Raw genomic sequence first — 14,654 nt, forward strand, 5'->3', positions numbered from 1 at the left:
AAATAAACCCCAGCCTTGACTAAAGTGTCAATCCACCTGCCGCAGTATGCAGACAGGCTGCAGCTGCTCACAGACAGTTTGCAAATAAATCCAAAAGCTGCAGACCCTGCAACACCCATCTGGAGTTGGACTTGAACAGGACAATGGAATATCACCCTCAGGACAATCAGGAGCAGCAAGTCATTTGCTAGACACAGAGCGGCCTGGCACCCTTATTTGGAGGTGGCTACATGCACCCAGCACCTACCATAATGGACACCCAAAGGCCACCCTGCTATCAATGTACCAACACCTGGTTGGGTCTGATTGATCAGGGTAATCGAACCTGATCAATCCAATGGCAGATCCTCAAGACCCTCTCAAAATCACACGAAGACTCAGAAGGATAAGATTCACCACAAAACCCCACTCAGGGCAGTGACTCGAGAAGAGAAGACACCCCATGACACATCCTCACAGTGACCCCACTGATGGAAATGATACACTTCTGTCAGTGTCACCAACCGCAGCTTCCACATCCAAGGGAATCCGGACTACTTTAAGTGGCCCATGAGGAGACTTGTCTGACAGATTGTAAATCACTCGCTACTCAGTGACAACATGAACATTTCATAGATTCCCAAGAACTCCCTGACAGACAGGCAAACTGAACATTCCCGACTCGCTATAACGCAGACCCCTAATGACATCCCCACACCATGGATATGAGACAATGCAAAAAGATTAGTATTGACTGAGCATACTCACTCAGACTGCCAGACAGCAGTTCCTGATATACCCAATAGAGGGGGCAAAATTAAACAGGTTATAGTCCAACAGGTTTATTTGGAAGCACTGAATTAGTGGTGCTGGAAGAGCACAGCAGTTCAGGCAGTATCCGAGGAGCAGATGCTGCCTGAATTGCTGTGCTCTTCCAGCACCACTAATCCAGAATCTAGTTTCCAGCATCTGCAGTCATTGTTTTTACCTTATTTGGAAGCACTAGCTTTCAAAGCACCGTGTCTTTATCAGGTAGCTGTGGAGTAGGATCAAAGGACACAGAATAGTAACCCAACAGGGAAACTGAGAGAATTATGATGACAGTGTAGCTCAGACTCCCAGATGGTAATTCCCAATATCTCCAACAGGGGGCATGGCACAGCACAAACATGGGAACCGAGAGAATGATGGACGAAACAACTAACTCAAACACCGAGGCGGCAATTCCACATTTCTCCAATAGGGGGGACTGACAACACACCAACAGGAGTACAGGGAGGATTTAATACAGACACCCCAGAGAGAAAGGATTCAGACCCTCTGTTTGGTGCCTGTTTGACAAATTAGATTAGATTACATTACAGTGTGGAAACAGGCCTTTCGGCCCAACAAATCCACACCGACCCGCCGAAGCGCAACCCACCCATATCCCTAACCTAACACTACGGGCAATTTAGCATGGCCAATTCACCTGACCTGCACATCTTTGGACTGTGGGAGGAAACCGGAGCACCCGGAGGAAACCCACGCAGACACGGGGAGAATGTGCAAACTCCACACAGTCAGTCGCCTGAGGCGCTGATTCAGTGATCCAAGTGATGAAACAGCTCCTGACAGCCAGACAAGACAAGGTGTAACTGTTTCTGATATATCAAAACTCACATGCATCTTACACCTCTTCCAAATCTATTTCTGGATAGGATTTAACCAAGCTATTTTCTCCACAATGGATATAGTCTCCAAATCAGATTCCTACCTCCCCTTTGCTTTCACCCTCATTTCTATTACCTACGTTTAAAGTGGTCTCTGTCTGACAGGTCAGCTCCATTTTCACTTTTATTTAAAATGATTGATCTCTTGCAGTCCTCTGCATAATCACTCGTCTCTGAAACACTGGTCTTCATGACCACTGTATCTCAGGTTCTTCTTCCTAACCACATCATGGTCAGGGCGTTTAAACACTCCTAACCCCTACCATGAGAAACAGAGGTTGGAGCATAACAGGCCTCTGAACCCAACCTCACTTGCCACTTGGGATTCATATAATCATGTTTCATTATTGTTTAAAAAAAGTGGGGGAGGGTTCAGGGTATATACATCTCATTGTGTCAAAACTGTCCAGTTATCAAACAAAGATAACAACAGAAACAACCTCAATCTCTCTCCAGGATAACCATGTCACTGCAGGTCTGCAGGAAAGAGATATTTCATCAGGATCACCATCATTGGGAACAACATCCACAAAACATCAAGCAAATCAGGATGCAAAGAACCAAGATCAAAGAAAATTACAGGAACAGGCCCTTCGGCCCTCCAAGCCTGTGCCGATCCAGATCCTCTATCTAAACCTGTCACCTATTTTCTAAGGATCTGTATCCTTCTGCTCCCTGCCCATTTATGTATCTGTCTAGATACATCTTAAATGACACTATTATTCCCACCCCTACCACCTCCACTGACAATGCATTCCAGGCCCCCACCATCCTCTGCATAAAGAACTTTCCACATATATCTCCCCTAAACTTTTCTCCTCTCACCTTGGACTCATGACACGTAGTAATTATATCCCCTATTCTGGGAAAAAGCTTCTTACTATCCACCCTGTCTGTACCTCTCATGATTTTGTAGGCCTCAATCAGGTCCCCCCTCAACCTCCGTCTTTCTAATGAAAATAATCCTAATCTACTCAACCTCTCCTCATAGCTGGTGCCCTCCATACCAGGCAACATCCTGGTGAACCTCCTCTGCACCCTCTCCAAAGCACCGACATCCTTTTATTAATGGGACTACCAGAACTGTACGCAGTATTCCAAATGTGGCCAAACCAAAGTCTTATGCAATTGTAACATGACCTGCCAGCTCTTGTTCTCAATACCCCGTCTGATGAAGGAAAGCATGCCGTATGCCTTCTTGATCACTCTACTGACCTGCATTGCCACCTTCAGGGAACAATGGACCCGAACACCCAGATCTCTCTGTACATCAATTTTCCTCAGGACATTTCCATTTACTGTATAGTTTGCTCTTGAATTGGATCTTCCAAAACACATCACCTCGCATTTGGCCAGATTGAACCCCAGCTGCTGTTTCTCTGTCCAGCTCTGCAATCTATCTGTATTCTGCTGTAGTCTCTGACAGTCCCCTTCCCAATCTGCTACTCCACCAACCTTAGTGTCATTTGCAAACTTGCTAATCAGACCACTTATCGCCTCATCCAAATCATTTATGTCTATCACAAACAATAGGGGTCCCAGCACGGATCCCTGTGGGACATCGCTGGTCACAGGTCCCCATTTGGAGAAGGTCCCTTCCACTCCTACTCTCTGTCTCCTGCTGTCCAGCCAGTTCTCTATCCATCTCGCTAGAATACCCTGGACCCCACATGACTTCACCTTCTACATCAACCTACCATGGGGAACCTTATTAAACACCTTACTGAAGTCCATGTATATGACATCTATAGCCCCTCCCTCATCAATCAACTCTGTCACTTCCTTGAAGAATTCTATTAAGTTGGTAAGACATCACCTTCCCTGCACATAACCATGTTGTCTATCACTGAGAAGCCCATTTTCTCCCAAATGGGAATAGATTCTATCCCTCAGTATTTTCTCCAGCAGCTTCCCTACCACTGATGTCAGGCTCACTGGTCTGTAATTACCTGGATTATCCCTGCTACCCTGCTTAAACAAGGGACAACATTAGCAATTCTCCAGTCCCCTGGGACCTCCCCCATGTTCAAGGATGCTGCAAAGATTTCTGTAAAGGCCCCATGTATTTCCTGTCTCGCTTCCCTCAGTAACCTGGGATAGATCCCATCCGGAGCTGGGGACTTGTCCACCTTAATGCCTTTTAGAATACCCAACACTTCCTCCTCCCTTATGCCGATTTGCCCTAGAGTAATCAAACATCTATCTCTGACCTCAGCATCAGTCATGTCCCTCTCCTCAGTGAATACCGATATAAAGGACTCATTAAGAATCTCACCCATTTTCTCTGATTCCACATATAACTTTCTTCCTTTGTCCTTGAGTGGGCCAATCCTTTCCCTAGTTACTCTCTTGCTCCTTATATACAAACAAAAGGCTTTGGGATTCTCCTTAACCCTGCCAGACAATGACCATCGCCAATCAGAGACATTCTAAACACCGCCCTTGACATTCAACGGTATTACCATCACTGTCAACATCCTGGGGGTTACCAGTGACCAGACACTCAGTTGGACTCACCACATAAACACAATTGCTACAAGAGCAGGTCAGAGGCTGGGAATACTGCAGTGAGTAACTCACCTCCTGACTCCCCAAAGCCTGTCCACCATCTACAAGGGACAAGTCAGGAGTGTGATGGAATACTCCCCACTTGCCTGGATGGGTGCAGCCCCAACAACACAAGAAGCTTGACACCATCCAGGACAAAGCAACCCACTTGACTGGCATCATATCGACAAACACCCACTCCCCCCACCACTGATGCTCAGTAGCAGCAGTGTGTACCATCTACAAGATGCACTGCAGAAAATCACTAAAGATCCTTAGACAACACCTTCCAAACCCACGACCAAATTTGGCTACAGTACATTCACTTCCTCCTCCAAGTCTTTAACATATACTGTAAACAGTTGCAGTCCCAACACTGATCCCATGGAACCGCACTGGTCACAGCTCACCAACCTGAAAAGGAACCCGACATCCCACTTGCTGTTTCCTGGCAATTTGCCAATTCCTTATCCATGCCACTATACTGCCTCCACACCATGGGCTCTTATCATATGACTTATCCATGGTAACACATCTACTGGTTCACTCTATCCACTCTGGTTGAAACTTCCTCAAATATTCTAATAAATTAGTCAGATACAATTTCCCTTTCATGAAGTCCTGCTGACTCTGCATGATTAGATTATGATTTTCCGAATGTCCTGCTATTACTTATGTCATAATTGATTCCAATTCTTTTCCAACAATAGATATTTGGCCAGTTGGCCAATAGTTACCCGTCTTAAATTACCCCATAGTGTTAGGGATGTGCAGGTTAGGGTGAGTTGGCCGTGTTAAATTATCCCATAGTGTTCAGGGATGGGCAGGTTAGGTTGGTTCACCATGGGTATGCAGGGGTAGAGCTGGTGGGTCTGGATGGGATACTCTTTGGAGGGTCAGTGTGGACATGATGGGCTGAAAGGCCTGTTTCCAAACTGTAGGGATTCTATCTGTCCAGGTGCATCGTGAATGCTGCTATTGTGTGTCTGCTTCCACCACCTCCTCAGGCAGTAGGTTCCAGGCACTCACTGCCCTCTGTGTGTGAAAAACCTGCCTCACACATCTCTTTGAAACAGCATCCTCCCCCCCGCCCCACCCCACACACACACCTTGAACCTGTGTCCCCTAGTAATTGAACCCTCCACCCTGGGGAAAACGCCTCATACTTTCCACTCTATCCATGCCTTTCACAATCTTATAAACTTCTGTCAGGTCGCCCCACAACCTCCTGCGTTCCAGTGAAAACAAACTCAGTGTATCCAACCTTTCTCCTGAGCTAAAATCCCCCAGACCAGGCAACATCCTGGTAAACCTTTTCTGTACCCTCACCAAAGTATCCACATCCTTCTGGTAGTGTGGTGACCAGAACTGTACACCGTATTCCAAGTGCGGCCTAACTGAAGCTGTGTAAAGCAACAGTGTAGCTTGTCTATCCTTTTACTCAGTGCCCCTTCCAATGAAGGCAAGCGTGCCATAGGCCTTTCTTACTCCCTTATCTACCTGTGCTACCACCTTCAGTGATCTGTGGGCCTGCACACCATGATCCCTCTGCATGTCGATACTCCTAAGAGTTCTGCCATTCACTGTATAATTTCTTCCAGTACTTGACTTACCAAAATATACCACCTAATCCTGCACCTATTTTCTATGTTTCTGTGTGTCTGTCCATTCGGCCTCTCTCTCTCTTTCGGTCTCCCACCTCTCTCTGTCCTGATGATGCTCTCCTGCAAATTGCTGAACTCAGACCCTTTTGCTCCTCTGGACTTTAGGTCCTATTGTGTTCTCTGTCCTTACCCTCTGTCATGTTTTCAGCCACTTCCCCTATGTTGTCCTCCTCAGACCCTCCTTCAGCACCCTATCCCCTTCCATCCTCGTCCTCCCTTTGCTCCTCAGTGACAGAGTGTTTGTGTTGTTAACTTGCCTCTGTTCCTGGCATCAGTTGATGGGCACTGGTTGTTTGCCAGCAGCTCCTTCCTCTGGGCAGTGACATTATCCAGAGCTCTCCGCAAACTGCCCAGCTTCTCAAAGATCAGTCGGTTTTCCTCGATCTGTTCTTGGATTCTCTCAGAGACACTGGGTATTCCTGGTGGATTCCACATTCGGTCCTGGACCTTCTGCAGCGAATCAGAAAGTACAGCCACCTGCTCCAAGAACTGGAAAAACAATCAATCAATCAATCAATCAGGGTTACTGTAGGCAACAGAGAAATGTCAGGAACAGAGAGTTCACAACTGATCCCTCCCAAGGTAAGATTCCTCAAGGAGGTCCATCCCTTATGAGGATTGATTCCTCAAAGAGGTTGATCCCTTGAGATTTTATTCTATCAAGGAAGTGGATCCCTCAGGAGGATTATCCTGAGGGAGGTGGATCCTTCCAGGAGGTAGATCCATTGAGGAGGTAGATTTCTCAGGAGGTGGATCCCTCAGGAGGATGCTCCCTCACTCTCCTCCCAGCCCCAGAACCAGCTCATCCCAGGCCCTGAGGATGGACCGAGGAGTCACTCTTCTTTTTGGGAGATGGTTTGATATAGGATTCTGGGTAATCCAAGATGGAGGACAGGAAAAATCTCTGGCTGTAAGAGCTGCTCCTTTTTTTGAGGTATTTTAGGTGATTTCCTTGAATCCCAGGAGCAGCAATTCCTATTTTATTTGCTGTTGCATTGTTTTGGAACTTTGGGAAAAAAAGTCAAAACAACAGCAGTTCAAAAGGGAGAAGAGCAGACAAAGGAAGCACATGGTGAGGACAGTGCAGGGGGGAGAGAGAGAGAGAACCTGCACAGTTACTGCCTTTGCTGTTTGAATTCGTGTATCGCTGGACATCGGAGTGCATCTGGGAAAATTAACAACCAGTGAATATCACAACTAATCTTGGAGGAACTGTTGGGCGAAGTTCACAGCACAGAATCAGATAAGTTAATTGTTGTTTTAAGTCTGTCCAAGAGAAAGGCTGCAGTAGTGAGTATAGTGGATTCTTTCTTGATTATATGTTTTTGGAGATAAGTCTCTTGATTAAACTTAAAATATAAGCCATAGCTATTAATTTAACCTGGGGCTGTGTTTGTAGAGGAATAAGATGGTGTTATTTTCTGGGTCTGTAGATTGTGAAGGAGCAAAAATGGCCTTTGCAGTGATATGCACTTCTTGCCAGATGTGGGAGTTTAAAGAGAGTTTAAGGGTTACTGCGGATTATATCTGTCATAAATGCTGTTGGTTGCGAATCTTATCAGATCGAGTGGATCGGTTGGAGAGACAGATAGAAGCGATGAGGAATTTGCAACAGCAACAGTATGTGATGGATGGCAGTTATAGGAAGGGGAGAAAGTCTCAGGTACAGTCACATAGATGGGTTAACTCCAGGAAGGGTAAGAGGGGTAGGCGATGGAAATGTGTTGCTGGAAAAGCGCAGCAGGTCAGGCAGCATCTAGGGAACAGGAGAATCGACGTTTCGGGCATTAGCCCTTCTTTTACGTCGATTCTCCTGTTCCCTAGATGCTGCCTGACCTGCTGCGCTTTTCCAGCAACACATTTCCATCTCTGATCTCCAGCATCTGCAGACCTCACTTTCTCCTAAGAGGGGTAGGCAGCTAGTGCAGGAGTCTTTTGTGGATATACCCATTTCAAACAGGTATGCTGTTTTGGAAAATGTAGGGGGTGATGGATTCTCAGGGGAACGTAGCACGAACAGCCAAGTTTCTGGTATTGAGACTGGCTCTAATGCAATGAGGGGTACGTCGGCTTCCAAGAGACCAATTGTGTTAGGGGATTCTGTAGTCAGAGGTACAGACAGACGTTTCTGTGGCCAGCAGAGAAAAAGCAGAATGGTGTGTTGTTTCCCTGGTGCCAGGATCAAGGATGTCTCAGAAAGGGTGCAGAATGTTCTCACGGGGGAGAGGGGCCAGCAGGAGGTCATTGTCCACATTGGAACCAACGATATTGGAAGGGAAAAGGTTGAGACTTTGAAGGGAGATTACAGAGAGTTAGGCAGGAATTTAAAAAGGAGGTCCTCAAGGGTAGTAATATCTGGATTACTCCCAGTGCTATGAGCTAGTGAGGGCAGGAATAGGAGGATAGAGCAGATGAATGCATGGCTCAGGAGCTGGTGTATGGGAGAAGGATTCTCATTTTTGGATCATTGGAATCTCTTTTGGGGGAGAAGTGACCTGTACAAGAAGGACAGATTGCACCTAAATTGAAAGGGGACTAATATCCTGGCAGGGAGATTTGCTAGAACTGCTTGGGAGGATTTAAACTAGTAAGTTGGGGGGGGGGGGGGGGGGGTGGGACCCAGGGAGATAGTGAGGAAAGAGATCGATCTGAGACGGGTACAGCTGAGAACAGAAGTGAGTCAAACAGTCAGGGCAGGCAGGGACAAGGTAGGTCTAATAAATTAAACTGCATTTATTTCAATGCAAGGGGCCCAACAGGGAAGGCAGATGAACTCAGGACATGGTTAGGAACATGGGACTGGGATATCATAGCAATTATAGAAACATGGCTGAGGGATGGGCAGGACTGGCAGCTTAATGTTCCAGGATACAAATGCTACAGGAAGGATAGAAAGGGAGGCAAGAGAGGAGGGGGAGTGGCATTTTTGATAAGGGATAGCATTACAGCTGTGCTGAGGGAGGATATTCCCAGAAATACATCCAGGGAAGTTACTTGGGTGGAGCTAAGAAATAAGAAAGGGATGATCACCTTATTGGGATTGTGTTATAGACCCCCCCCCAATAGTTAGAGGGAAATTGAGAAATAAGCTTGTAAGGAGATCTCAGCTATCTGTAAGAATAATAGGGTAGTTATGGTTGGGGATTTTAACTTTCCAAACATCGACTGGGACTGCCATAGTGTTAAAGATTTAGATGGAGAGGAATTTCTTAAGTGCATACAAGACAATTTTCTGATTCAGTATGTGGATGTACCTACTAGAGAAGGTGCAAAACTTGACCTACGTTTGGGAAATAAGGCAGGGCAGGTGACTGAGGTGTCAGTGGGGGAGCACTTTGGGGCCAGCGACCATAATTCTATTCGTTTTAAATTAGTGATGGAAAAGGATAGACCAGATCTAAAAGTTGAAGTTCTAAATTGGAGAAAGGCCAATTTCGATGGTATTAGGCAAGAACTTTCGAAAGCTGATTGGGGGGCAGATGTTCGCAGGTAAACGGACGGCTGGAAAATGGGAAGACTTCAGAAAAGAGATAACAAGAATCCAGAGAAAGTATATTCCTGTCAGAGTGAAAGGGAAGGCTGGTAGGTACAGGGAATGCTGGATGACTAAAGAAATTGAGGGTTTGGTTAAGAAAAAGAAGGAAGCATATGTCAGGATAGGTCGAGTGAATCCTTAAAAGAGTATAAAGGAAGTAGGAGTATACTTAAGAGGGAAATCAGGAGGGCAAAAAGGGGACATGAGATAGCTTTGGCAAATACAGTTAAGGAGAATCCAAAGAATTTTTTACAAATATATTAAGGAGAAAAGCGTAACGAGGGAGAGAATAGGGCCCCTCAAAGATCAGCAAGGCAGCCTTTGTGTGGAGCCACAGAAAATGGGGGAGGTACTAAATGAATATTTTGCATCAGTATTTACTGTGGAAAAGGATATGGAAGATATACATTGTAGGGAAATAGATGGTGACAGCTTGCAAAATGTCCAGATTACAGAGGAGGAAGTGCTGGATGTCTTGAAATGCATAAAAGTGGATAAATCCCCAGGACCTGATCAGGTGTACCCGAGAACTCTGTGGGAAGCTAGGGAAGTGATTGCTGGGCATCTTGCTGAGATATTTGTATCATCGATAGTCACAGGTGAGGTGCCGGAAGACTGGAGGTTGGCAAACGTGGTGCCACTGTTTAAGAAGGGTAAGGACAAGCCAGGGAACTATAGACCGGTGAGTCTGACCTCGGTGGTGGGCAGGTTGTTGGAAGTAATCCTGAGGGACAGGATGTACATGTATTTGGAAAGGCAAGGACTGATTCGGGATAGTCAACATGGCTTTGTGCGTGGAAAATCATGTCTCACAAACTTGATTGAGTTTTTTTGAAGAAGTAACAAAGAGGATTGATGAGGGCAGAGCAGTAGATGTGATCTATATGGGCTTCAGTAAGGCGTTCGACCAGGTTCCCCATGGGAGACTGATTAGCAAGGTTAGATCTCATGGAATACAGGGAGAACTAGCCATTTGGATACAGAACTGGCTCAAAGATAGAAGACAGAGGGTGGTGGTGGAGGGTTGTTTTTCAGACTGGAGGCCTGTGACCAGTGGATTGCCAAAAGGATCGGTGCTGGGCCCTCTACTTTTTGTCATTTACATAAATGATTTGGATGCGAGCATAAGAGGTACAGTTATTAAGTTTGCAGATGAGACCAAAATTGGAGGTGTAGTGGACAGTGAAGAAGGTTACCTCAGATTACAACAGGATCTGGACCAGATGGGCCAATGGGCTGAGAAGTGGCAGATGGAGTTTAATTCAGATAAATGCGAGGTGCTGCATTTTGGGAAAGCAAATCTTAGCAGGACTTATACACTTAATGGTAAGATCCTAGGGAGTGTTGCTGAACAACGAGACCTTGGAGTGCAGGTTCATAGCTCCTTGAAAGTGGAGTCGCAGGTAGATAAGATAGTGAAGAAGGCGTTTGGTATGCTTTCCTTTATTGGTCAGAGTATTGAGTACAGAAGTTGGGAGGTCATATTGCGGCTGTACAGGACATTGGTTAGGCCACTGTTGGAATATTGCGTACAATTCTGGTTTCCTTCCTATCGGAAAGATGTTGTGAAACTTGAAAGGGTTCAGAAAAGATTTACAAGGATGTTGCCAGGGTTGGAGGATCTGAGCTACAGGGAGAGGCTGAACAGGATGGGGCTGTTTTCCCTGGAGCATCAGAGGCTGAGAGGTGACCTTATAGAGGTTTACAAAATTATGAGGGGCACGGATAGGATAAATAGACAAAGTCTTTTCCCAGGGGTCAGGGAGTCCAGACCTAGAGGGCATAGGTTTAGGGTGAGAGGGAAAGATATAAAAGAGACCTAAGGGGCAACTTTTTCACATAGAGGATGGTACGTGTATGGAATGAGCTGCCAGAGGAAGTGGTGGAGGCTGGTACAATTGCAACATTTAAGAGGCATTTGGATGGGTATATGAATAGGAAGGGTTTGGAGGGATATGGGCCGTGTGCTGGCAGGTGGGACTAGATTGGGTTGGGATATCTGGTCAGCATGGACAAGTTGGACTGAAGGATCTGTTTGCATGCTGTACATCTCTATGACTCTACGACTCTATACGGAGATACCTGCAGATACTGGCGGAAGGTCTTCTCCAGTGAGATCACTGCCTCTTGCAGTTGGTGCTGTAGAAGGTGATAATCCTCCTGGAGCCTGATTGCTGTCTTACTGAAATACAGGCCATCAGCAGCATTGAGTAGGACCAACTGGGAACTGACAGAGATCAGCTCAGCGCACACGGGCTCCAGTTCCTCCAGAGACCCTTGGAGTTGCTGCATAAAGGGGCAGAACCATCAGAGACTGTGATGTGGAGGAGCTAGTGTTGGACTGGGGTGGACAAAGTTACAAATCACACAACGTCAGGTTAGAGTTCAACAGGTTTATTTGGAAGCACTAGCTTTCAGAGCGCTGCTCCTTCATCAGATAACGAGTGGGGCAGGGTCATAAGACACAGAATTTATAGCAAAAGATCACAGTGTCACGCCATTAAAATGATATATTGAACAAACCTAGCTTGCTATTAAGTCTTTCATCTTTTAAAATGTGTTGCAGGTTTCAGTTCATTACTATGTAGATTAGATTACCTATAGTGTAGAAACAGGCCCTTCAGCCCAACCAGTCCACACCGATCCTCCGAAGAGTAATCCACCCAGACCCATTGCCCTCTGACTAATGTACCTAACACTATGGGCAATTTAGCATGGCCAATTCACCTGACCTGCACATCTTTGGACTGTGGGAGGAAACTGGAGCATCCAGAGGAAACCCACGCAGAAACAGGGAGAATGTGCAAACTCCACACAGTTGCCCGAAGCTGGAATTGAACCTGGGACCCTGGTGCTGTGACACAGCAGTGCTAACCACTGAGGCACCGTGCCACCACTTTTAAGTCTTATTCCCGAGATAACAAAGTTTCATTTAAAAAAGTGACATCTTAGCTCAGAAAATGTATTAAAGGTGTGAGGTTAGAGTCTGTCTGTATCCCAATCTTGAGTCAGACTGGTTCCATTTCCAAAGTAGGAATTTATAAAATGTTATAAATTGACTGCCTGCAGACTGTGTGCTTTTTGAGCAAAAATACAATGTGTCTGCAAATGCAAATTCATCCCACACTCACTGCTGTACACACCCACTGCTGTACACACTCACTGCTGTACACACCCACTGCTGTACACACTCTCACTCACTCATTGCTGTACACACCCACTGCTATACACACTCTCACTCACTCATTGCTGTACACACCCACTGCTATACACACTCGCACTCACTCATTGCCATACACACCCACTGCTATACACACTCACTCACTGCTGTACACACTCACTGTTGTACACACCCACTGCTATACACACTCTCACTCACTCATTGCTATACACACCCACTGCAATAAACACTCTCACTCACTCATTGCTGTACACACTCACTGCTATACATAGAACATAGAACAATACAGCACAGAACAGGCCCTTCGTCCCACGATGTTGTGCCGAACATTTGTCCTAGCTTAAGCACCCATCCATGTACCTATCCAATTGCCGCTTAAAGGTCACCAATGATTCTGACTCTGCCACTCCCACAGGCAGTGCATTCCATGCCCCCACCACTCTCTGGGTAAAGAACCCACCCCTGACATCTCCCCTATACCTTCCACCCTTCACCTTAAATGTATGTCCCCTTGTAACACTCTGTTGTACCCGAGAAAAAGTTTCTGACTGTCTACTCTATCTATTCCTCTGATCATCTTATAAACCTCTATCAAGTCACCCCTCATCCTTCGCCGCTCCAACGAGAAAAGGCCTAGCACTCTCAACCTATCCTCGTACGACCTATTCTCCATTCCAGGCAACATCCTGGTAAATCTTCTCTGCACCCTCTCCAAAGCTTCCACATCTTTCCTAAAGTGAGGCGACCAGAACTGCACACAGTACTCCAAATGTGGCCTAACCAAGGTCCTGTACAGTTGCAACATCACTTCACGACTCTTGAATTCAATCCCTCTGCTAATGAACGCTAATACACCATAGGCCTTCTTACAAGCTTTATCCACCTGCGTGGCAACTTTCAAAGATCTATGAACATAGACCCCAAGATCCCTCTGTTCCTCCACCTGACTAAGAACCCTACCGTTAACCCTGTATTCCGCATTCTTATTTGTCCTTCCAAAATGGACAACCTCACACTTGACAGGGTTGAACTCCATCTGCCACTCCTCAGCCCAGCTCTGCATCATATCCAAGTCTCTTTGCAGCCGACAACAGCCCTCCTCACTATCCACAACTCCACCAATCTTCGTATCATCTGCAAATTTACTGACCCACCCTTCGACTCCCTCATCCAAGTCATTAATAAAAATTACGAACAGCAGAGGACCCAGAACTGATCCCTGCGGAACTCCACTTGTAACTGGGCTCCAGGCTGAATATTTACCATCTACCACCACTCTCTGACTTCGACCGGTTAGCCAGTTTTCTATCCAATTGGCCAAATTTCCCTCTATCCCATGCCTCCTGACTTTCCGCATAAGTCTACCATGGGGAACCTTATCAAATGCCTTACTAAAATCCATGTATACTACATCCACTGCTCTACCCTCATCCACATGCTTGGTCACCTCCTCAAAGAATTCAATCAGACTTGTAAGGCAAGACCTACCCTTCACAAATCCGTGCTGGCTGTCCCTAATCAAGCAGTGTCTTTCCAGATACTCATAAATCCTATCCCTCAGTACCTTTTCCATTACTTTACCTACCACCGAAGTAAGACTAACTGGCCTGTAATTCCCGGGGTTATCCCTAGTCCCTTTTTTGAACAGGGGCACAACATTCGCCACTCTCCAGTCCCCTGGTACCACCCCCGTTGACAGTGAAGACAAAAAGATCATTGCCAACGGTACTGCAATTTCCTCTCTTGCTTCCCACATAATCCTAGGATATATCCCGTCAGGCCCAGGGGACTTGTCTATCCTCAAGTTGTTCAAAATATCCAACACATCTTCCTTCCTAACAAGTATCTCCTCTAGCTTACCAGTCCGTTTCACACTCTCCTCTTCAACAATACGGTCCCTCTCGTTCGTAAATACTGAAGAAAAGTACTCATTCAAGACCTCTCCTATCTCTTCCGACTCAATACACAGTCTCCCACTACTGTCCTTGATCGGACCTACCCTCGTTCTCGTCATTCTCATGTTTCTCACATACGCA

General features: G+C 46.1%; 1 pseudogene; it reads right to left on the bottom strand.

Annotated features, from left to right (window-relative positions):
* LOC148142216 (uncharacterized) overlaps positions 1–14,654 on the bottom strand; it is a 68,260-nt pseudogene that overhangs the window by 15,424 nt on the left and 38,182 nt on the right.

The sequence above is a fragment of the Chiloscyllium plagiosum genome, unplaced genomic scaffold (genome assembly GCF_037043375.1).
Source record: "Chiloscyllium plagiosum isolate Xiang-an unplaced genomic scaffold, Cpla_swu_hap1 HiC_scaffold_30, whole genome shotgun sequence".
NCBI classification, from domain to species: Eukaryota; Metazoa; Chordata; class Chondrichthyes; order Orectolobiformes; family Hemiscylliidae; genus Chiloscyllium; species Chiloscyllium plagiosum.